Genomic DNA, 9467 nt, shown 5'->3' with positions numbered 1-9467 from the left:
GGGTAAGTGGGGATTTTAATGTACGGAAAATCTCGGGCTTAACGAAAAGAGCAACTTTTTTGAGCCCGTACGAAGGTCGGGCTTAACGGCAAGGAGGTTAATAACCAAGACAAACTCTGCAATTGTTTGTTTTTGCATATCAAAGCACAGCTTGCTCCAGAAGTTAATGTATGTCTAGGCTCCATAAAGATTCTTTTTTTTCTTAGTTTTTTGGTTTGTTTGTGATTAACTCACAGTGAGGATTTTATACAGTAACTGCCACCACGCTGCCTAATAAAATGTTGAGACAAACATCTGTTCTAATTGCATTTAATAAAATAATGTACCTGTTCAAACTTACCAACATACAAAATCAACTTAAGAACAAACCTACGGTCCCTATCTACCTATGTAACACAGGGAATAACTGTACATGGAATGTCCAGCCTAACATACACAGCTTGAAGGAGGTGGTGTAAAATATAAATCAAACAGTATGAGGCAGTGTTCAATATAGAATCAAAAGCACAGTGTACAGAATTGAGAGTAGAGAATGTCCAACGACTGCTTCAGCTAAATTTTAACCTTCTACAGAATAAAACGAAGGCATATACCTAAAATGTGTGTCAGCAATTGTTTACATTTACACATTTTTTTTTACCTAGTTTATTTTTTTATATAGTTAGGGTTAGGTCACTTTCACTGCTCCTGTGCCACAGGCCACTTGACGCTTCTCACAAGCACATCCTGACTGAATGGAAGTGTTCTGCTTGGATTTAGGAATAAATGACATGATTATATTACTTCATTATATCCTTGCTTCCCTGAGTGTCATCCACAACCACATCATCCAAAGTTTGTCTCTAAAAAATCCAGCTTTAAGAACCCTGAGCTTTCATACTGACCTCCCAGGTGGCCCAGTTCTCTTACTTTACATAACTTCCAGCTTTGCTGCCCCTGTAAGACTCAGCATTCCATACTATTGAGAGTATAGTATTGCAAGAAACCTTTAAGCTTCATAGTTTTTAACCTCACGTAGTTCATTTTTTACACTCAGGAAAATAACAAAACATTTACTTTTACTTAACTTTTTGCACAAGGCAATTTAAGAAATAGGCAATTTTATCTCTGAAAAACATAACACATTCTTGGCAAAAATGATCCATCACTCCTAGCGGGTCGCTCTGGTGAAGACCAGGATGTCACGCTTGGGAAGGCAAGGCCACTAGGGGGCTCTACAGCTTGCACAGAAGTGGTGTGAGCCCTGAGAAGGGCCAAGGCACCGAGTCTAAGCAGTAACCAGTTCTTCTCCAGAGCCTCTAGTGGTGAGGATGATGCACTGCAGGTTACCGCCTGGTTGTGGTCCTTGGGCACACCAGGGTGCGCAGGGTGATACATGGTACCAAATCACTAGGCAGAAGAATTGTCAAGGAAGGACTGGGTCGAGGCAGGCAGCAAGCAAGAGAGGTCAGATCACAACCCAGGGGTCAAATACCAGGGATCCAGGAAATAGACACCGGTGACTCAGGGGCCACACAGGGAACATGGGAGACACTGGAAGCAACAGGAGGCACAGGCGACACAGGGATAACTACAGACAGAGAGGAACACTGGAACAGAACAACTGGCTGGGAAACAACAGACTGGGCTACAAGGGGTTACACAGAAGCTGGACATAGAAAGAATTTAATTAAACAACAGGTGTAGAGGAAATGCTCAGCAGAGCTAGGGGGCTTGGCACTAGTGGAGACAGGTTTCACAAACGCTAAGTGCTGTGTCTGAGCTAGTTAATTAGCCAGGGATGCAATGGTCATGAAATTCAAGACAATTGACGTCAAACTAGAACAACAATCACTCATTTAATCCTCAAATGTTTACACCTCCCATCCTCTTCTTGGAAATCAGCTTCTGTCCTGATACATTCTATGGTAATTGGGTTAATGTGACTAAGTTAACTGTGTAGTTGAGAATTCTATGTAGCATGTTCCTGACACTCAATAGAACTGAATAAGCTGCTTAGATAAACGCCTTCAACATTCCAGAATAAATCCAGTTGATTGTGATTCATTGCTACTATCTGTATCATAACCTGGATAAATGTGAATGGTAAAACACATTTAATCCTAATCTAGCAAAAGTAAAAGTTTGTTTAGCCACTGGTCTACAGTAGATCAATAATGGATCCCTTGCTTACAAGATATACAGAAGTAAAAATTATTTTTCATTATTCTTTCTATAACGAATATTATTTTCTTCCATGCGGCACTGGATACATCAAAGGGTTATCAAGAGTGTTAAGGACAACAAGAACCATTAGCAATTGTTAGAGCTGTGACCCAACAATGGGTTCTTTGCTGTATAGGAGAAAGTACCACATTTAGTATGTTAGAGGGTACAAACATTAGAAGATACTGTTAATACATTTTAGTAACTTTACAGTGACATTTGTGGGGTTTTTTTTCTATTTCATAGATTTTGTTTTGTTGAGGAATAAAAAATTTCAGTTTTCAGAAATAAGTTACTCTTTCCAGACAGCAGGTGGTGCACTAAACTCAAAATAAAGCAGAATTCCAATCAGGTTTTTTTTTTCTTTTGCTTGAAGTGGACAAAGTATAGAAGATGGTTTGTTTTGTGTAAATCCAGATCTGTCAGGCCATTTACACTGGTCTTAAAGAGAAACTAAATTGAAAAGTGGCAAAAACAAAAAGTTACACTTACCTTCAATCCCGCAGGGCAGTCCGATCCATCCGGGGGTGTCTTGCATCGGGTCCCGTGTCGTCCTGGCATCCGTCCCGGACCTGACGCTCCGGGGGGCCGCCATCTTTCTTCTCTTTTTCCTGGTTCTTCATCCTACGTCACCCGATCCAGGCGTGAGATCAGGTGACGTAGGATGAAAAAAAAACTTTCCAATTTCACTGCACATGCGTGAGATCAGCAGATTTTTCCCTTTGCACTAGGGCATGCGCAGAAGGAGTACCCAAGAGCCTTCCGGGAAGCGTGATGTAGGTGAAGTGAAATTTCTGAGTTTAGGTACGCTTTAAGTGATCTCTACCACACAGGATCTTTATATCCTTCTGGGGATTATTTTGATCTCAGAAATGCAGAAATGTAGAATACATGTAGTTTAACAACACCAAGCGCTAATGAAGTGAGACCATTTGAACCCCTGAAATGTGTTGAATAATTATGAACTTGAAAAAAGAAATAATGATTTATCTGTATTCTTCATAACTTGCATCTGGTACTTTCTATCTTGCATGCCTGGCTTTACCCTGGTTAATACTTAGATTGTAAGCTCTTCTGGGCAGTGTCCTCTCCTCCTCCTCCTGTGTCTGTATCTGTCTGCCATTGCAATCCCTTTTTAATGTACAGCGCTGTGTTGGAGCTATATATGTTGGAGCTATATTAATACTGTTTTTATTATTATTAATAATAATAATAATAATAATAATAATATTATAAATACTGCTCCTTAGAGCAGCTTTTGCCAATTGGTGGTTCACGGCTCTGGCCGGTGCGCCCCCCAGCAGGGTCAGGAGCCACGGACCATGTCCCCCGATAAATGGAGAAGTCACAGACAGACATAAAAACATCTCGGATTTAACTTTTTTTCCCATTCTTTTAAAAATGTGTTTCTCTTTGTGTTCCTAAGTTAGCATATCCCAGCCCTTCCTCTCTAGGCAGGAGGTGGGGTAATTTCCCTAAATGGGCCATGGACAGCAATAAAAAACATGGCAGGGACCATACGAGCCCATTTACACCACTCAATGCAATATTGTGTGCTGTGGTATTTATAGGGAATTTGGTGGCTTGGAGGTTAGCAGTCCGGCCTTTGCAGTGCTAGATCCCAGGTTTGAATCTTGGTATCCTTGGCCAGGACACCATCTGCATGGAGTTTGTGTGTTTTCCCCGTGTTGTATGGGTTTCCTCTCACATTTCAAAAACATGCTGTTAGGTTAATTGGCTTCACCCAAATTGTTCTTAGACTGTATTAAAGACATAAAACTGAGATAGGGACGTTAGAGGTGAGCTAGTTAGAGGTGATGGACAGCTAGTGACATGACTATGGACTTTGTACAGCGCTGCGAAATATGTCGGCACTATATAAATATTGTGTAATAATTGTGAATACACTTTGCATTGCAATGACTCTTAAAAACATTTACATTGCAAGGTAATGCTTCGGGGGAATTGGCCCTTACTGTTCCTCACACTTTCTAAAAAAATTTAGCCTGGTACTTTAATTTACAGAAAATTAAAGTGAGGATAATCTTTTTATTTAAATAAAGTTTTGCTTCACATAACACATATCTTAAGACATAAACCAAGGATAAGAGTGGGAGAAGCAACATCTTTCCTTATCATGAGGTAAATGCACTCAACGTGTATCTGAATAAAGTTTTCATTGTTCCTAAAGGAAAAAAAAATCCTCACGGACCGGCCTCCTTAGTTTATTTCCGGTGACGTCACTCCGAGAAATAAAGGAATACTAAAACATGGCAGCGGTGTGAGTGAGGGGCTGCCGGAGGAGTTTTCAGGCGCAGCGGGTGTTACCGAGCGACCGGGAGCTGTGTGAGGGGAGGTGAGTGCTGTGGCCTGTGCGGCTCATAGAAGTTTGCAGCTGGCCTGTTTACCAGCGTCGCCTCATGCACGGAGACTCGCATTGTTTATATTGGATGTCTGCAGGCTTCTATGGCGGAGCTCCTCACACAGGCAGCATGCAGGGATTATCATTGTATATGAAGCTGATGTGCTGCTCTGACAAATATCGTATTGCTTTGTAAAGGTTTACTGCTGTTTACATTTCATTAAAGGGACCGTGTCACCTTCCAGGCACATTGGCAGCAAAGTCAGGTCAAAGCTTATTTTCCCTGAGGTTGTGTGGAAGTAATAGATCTCCTTTATATTGTATAGCTAAGGAGACAGGCCATGTCCCATCGCAATATAATAATCTTATAGTCTCCTAATCTTAGTCTGATTGCTTTTTGTAAAGCGAAAGTAAACCCAAAACAATAAAATCCCACTTACCTTCAATCGCGCAGATCAGTCTATCCGTCGGGAGGTTTCTTCCATCGGGTCCTGCGTTGTCCCGATATCCGTCTTCAGTGCGGCGCCGCCATCCTCTTATCTCTTCTTTCGCATTCTTCTTCTTACGTCACGGGATCTCGCACTGTGCAGGTGTGAGATCGGGTGACATAGATTGGAAAAACTGCGCATGTGTGAGATCGGCAATTTTTTCCCTATTGATGAAGAGGCTTCTTGTGCACGTTCCCGAGCATCTCAGAAGGAGCGGCCAGGAGCCTCCCAGAAAGTGTGACGTAGGTATCCTGGGAGGCTCTGTGCTCCCATTCCTTCTTGTTCGCCTAGGTGTCCAAAGAGGACAGAGGGCCAGATTTTGTGAGGTGCCGACCATTTGGCACGTACTCAGTGTTAGTGTTGTGGTGGTCTGCGCAGGTCCCGCACAGCACACGCCCACCAGGGGGACGTGAGGGAGTCCGGTGTCAGTGCGGGCTTCATGCAGAGCGCGTTCTTGGAATCGGAGTGGGTATGGACTGCGTATGACCCACACAGCTTACGCCCACTATAATGATGTAGAGTAGGGGTGTCAAACTCTGGCCCTGGGGCCAAATCTGGCCCTCAACATGCTTTTTTTTTGCCCCCTTAAGGAATCCTAAATATGAATTGCAGCTGGCCCGCCGCTGCATTGAAATGGTGCCGCTACTACAATTCCTGGCATCACTCACATCTATAGACCAGCGGCCTCTCTGCCTATGTGTGGCCCCGCATTGGACTAATTTCCGGACGCAGAGAATTGTAGTAGTCGTGCTATATCAGTTTCAAGTTTGGTCCGCGACTTTGTCTAAGTTTTTAATTTTGGCCCACTGTGTATTTGAGTTTGACACCCCTGATGATGTAGAGGATTCCATGTGCACACATCGGGACTCCCGTCCTGCTGATTATGCCCGCCAAGTAGTGGGCCGATAATTGCAAGGCAGTTGATCAACTCTAATGAAATATAAAATAGCTTTTTTTTGTACGCCTGTATTTTTTTTACTGTGGTCAACAGTGCTGGGGGGGCCACATAATGATTTTATGACAGAGTTTGCGGGCCAGTGGAAATCTAAACACGGGCCACAATTGGCCCCCAGGCTGGACTTTGAACATTCCTGGCCTATGCGATCGAGAATTAGGGGGATGGTGCTGCATCCTTTTTTTAAAAAAAAGAAAAAGGGTCTTGCACTTAAAATAAAACACAAACAAAATGTTTACGCTTTATAAAAGGGTTGTCTTACTTTTTATGTAAAATTCTGAGTTTAGGTACGCTTTAGGTGCGCTTACCTGTCCCTGTTCTGTTGCTGAACATGCCGTTTTCTCTTCTGGTTTTCCTGATCTTTGGCCATCATGACTGGCCAGGCTGGGATGACGTAAGTCCCGCACATGTGCATGGGAGATTATTTAGTCCGGCCAACCCCTGCGGGATTCTGGGATACCCGGGCATCGTATGTGGAGCTGCACCAACAGGTTGGCAAGTATGTCTTACTACTGAAGGGACATTCTGCAATTAAGCCCTGCCTGGTTGTAGAGTTTCTTTCTTTTCTCCTAATGAATCTCCATTAAACAGATTTCTGGTACTTCTGGGTATGAGGAAGCATGTGATGCCATGTGACACTGCTCAGGTCTCTGCTTCCCTGTGCGTGTGATGTTATCTGACACTGGTTTTAGTGCTAGTGAAGCTTCGTAGCATTGGCAAGATATCGGTAAGCTGCAGCGATCAAGACTCCCAGATCTGTCTGATCATTCTGCACATGCCCTGATCTTGGGCATGCTCAAAGGGGCATATTTTCCACCTAGGGGAAAGAGATGCCGATCTAACATGCACAGTGAGATCAGCCTTGTCCCCCCCACAGCAGGTACTTCATTAAATCTCACACCTCTGCTGTGTGAGATCAGGTGACGGAACAAGAAGGCTGAAGATGGCGGCGCCCAGTGCTTCCTCTGTGCTCGGACGAAGAGGACTCCCAGGACGACGTGGGACCGGATCGCCTTTGAGGGATCTGCAGGATTAAAGGTAAGTGAAATGTTTTTGTTTTTAGTTTAGTTCTGCTTTTATAATTGCACCAGCTGCACTGTGCAATAAAATGAAACTCAAATGCACTTACCTGGTGAACTTGATCTTTCTCCCACCCTGCCTAAACTAATTTCTGGGTTGAGCACTGATGGGGTCCAAGGCTTTACTTCCGGTGATAAAAGAATGGCGAATAAGAAGGATCACGGCACTGGTCTCAGAATACAACACTTTTTTAGCAAGAGCCTTCCTCGGCACTTACTATTAGGAGGTTAGGGCCAGATCTGTTTCTTTAGAAGTTAAGATTGCATTACAAAACAGAAAAACTCTGTAAACTATTGAGAAGTTATATCATCCCATCATTACTTCTAAAGGGGCTTCCTACAGTATAAGCCTGCCAGATTCACATTTTGCCCACTTTGTCTGAAAATGATCCAATATTTTAACTGCTGTTGGCCGCTGCTGTGCATTTGGTATTTCTGGTACATTAAAATAAGCTTTACTTCTATACTTTGGTGTATATCCAGCCTAGAGGTTACATTAAAACAACATGCAGTGTTCAGAAAACTACCTAATACCGAGTATTTTGTGCACATGAACCTGGTGACATATTTTGCAATGGTGTGTCAAGGATGTTTCTGTATACTGTACTGGAGTATGACCCTGTGAAAATGTTTACAAAATATCTAAAACAAACATATGTTCTGTAAGAAGACTTTTAGGGCTATTTATTAAACAGGGAATCTGACATTGCCTGATGGGAATCCGTTATTTCCATTGAAACCAATGAACCTGGAAGATTCTCAGGAGGGAATGTCACATTCCCTGATTTTTTTAATAGAACCCTTAGCGTCCAAGTGAAATTCTGTATATCAGGGATTTGTCCTAGCCCCAGCGGGACACTTTGGCTTGTCAAAGGTCTCCAGATAGGGGTACAATTGAATGGGACCTCCCCATCTTGTGTGGTTATTGCAGGGTTAGATTTGTCTTTATATTGTGTAGAAGAAAACGGTATTGATGATACAACAGCGAAGGTGTATCAGATTGATATGACACCATGACTTGTTCAGCAAGCCAACATCCACACAAACTGGAATGTTGACTTCGTGTTGACTAAATATTGAGTGATTGTGAAGAGTCGGTTTAAAATGTGCTCATTAAGTTGTTCTTTAGGTGGATATTTCATATCTGTCTGAAGTGTTATTTGCTCTAAGAAAAGAAAGAAACAATGGCTATACCTTGATGGTAGAATCAGCAGAAATGATTTAAAACCAAACTGTGAGTTGTAGCTGCATCAGAGATTGGGGTGTTTGGATTCACTTTAAGAATCCAAGAGCTATCCATGTGATTCATTTCTAATTACCTTTTATGAGTATTTTACCAATCAATTTGTCAGTAGTTTTATGGCGCTTTAATTGCTAATAGTGGACCTTGTATTTTAGACCAAAGATTGGAGCACATAGATTAAACTTGTGTTTGTGCTAAAATCAAAACCGTGCAAACATATCCATAGGATGATCCACTAAAGAATTTGTTTCCTGTGAGTATTCACAAATAAGGAAACAGGGCAAACCAAGCAATTGGTTACCCGATCTGCACATTCACACATTTTGTGTGAACATTATCATATCTTTTCTTACATCTACTTTATGGCAGATTAGCTACAGATGTAGGAATATATTTTTTGACATGGCTGGGAGGGTCTGTAGAGTAACGTTTGTTCTTGTCTCTGTATATAAAAGTTGTTTTGCTGCCATTTTACTTCTCGATCTAATAGAAGGTGACGATGCTAAAACAGTCCCATTGCGTTATCACTAAAGTAGGATATGTTTCCTCATACCTGTAGCAAGTGACGTCTTTTCCCTAGCAAGCTTTTCTCTATGACAGGAGCTCAAAGGCTGCTTTTTATTATCCAAAAGAACTGTTGTATATGGTTACATGACAGAAATGTTTTCATGTAGACCAATAAAGTTACTGATCATATCTATATAAGGAAACCTAAACTGAGGGAAATGGGAATAGTTTTGAAGAAAACTGTACTACTAGTAATAGTGAGTGTGCTGTTACTGACCACCTTATCAAAGTTTCCTGTTAATGTATTTCTAATTGTAAATTGGCTGTTTTGAGTCACTTATTCAGAACAAGCATGCTGATCTGAAAATCTGATATCACAAAGCGCATGAATGGTTTGGGTGTGTAGATCAAAGTATTAAATCCAAAGATGGCCAACTTCTAGCATTATCAGGATATCGTTATTCTCTCGGCACCGGTTTCCTTTGCTGTGATATTGTGACTTTATGACAGAAATTCACTGTCTTCAGTTTTACTCTTACCAGAAAACCATTGCCAAAAAGTACTGGCTATATCTGTCTATATATTTTATTAACTATATCTTATTTTTTTTACCCATTTATTTTTCCAG

The sequence above is a fragment of the Pyxicephalus adspersus genome, chromosome 9 (genome assembly GCF_032062135.1).
Source record: "Pyxicephalus adspersus chromosome 9, UCB_Pads_2.0, whole genome shotgun sequence".
In the NCBI taxonomy this organism is placed as follows: Eukaryota; Metazoa; Chordata; class Amphibia; order Anura; family Pyxicephalidae; genus Pyxicephalus; species Pyxicephalus adspersus.
Note: the sequence above shows the minus strand (reverse complement) of the source record.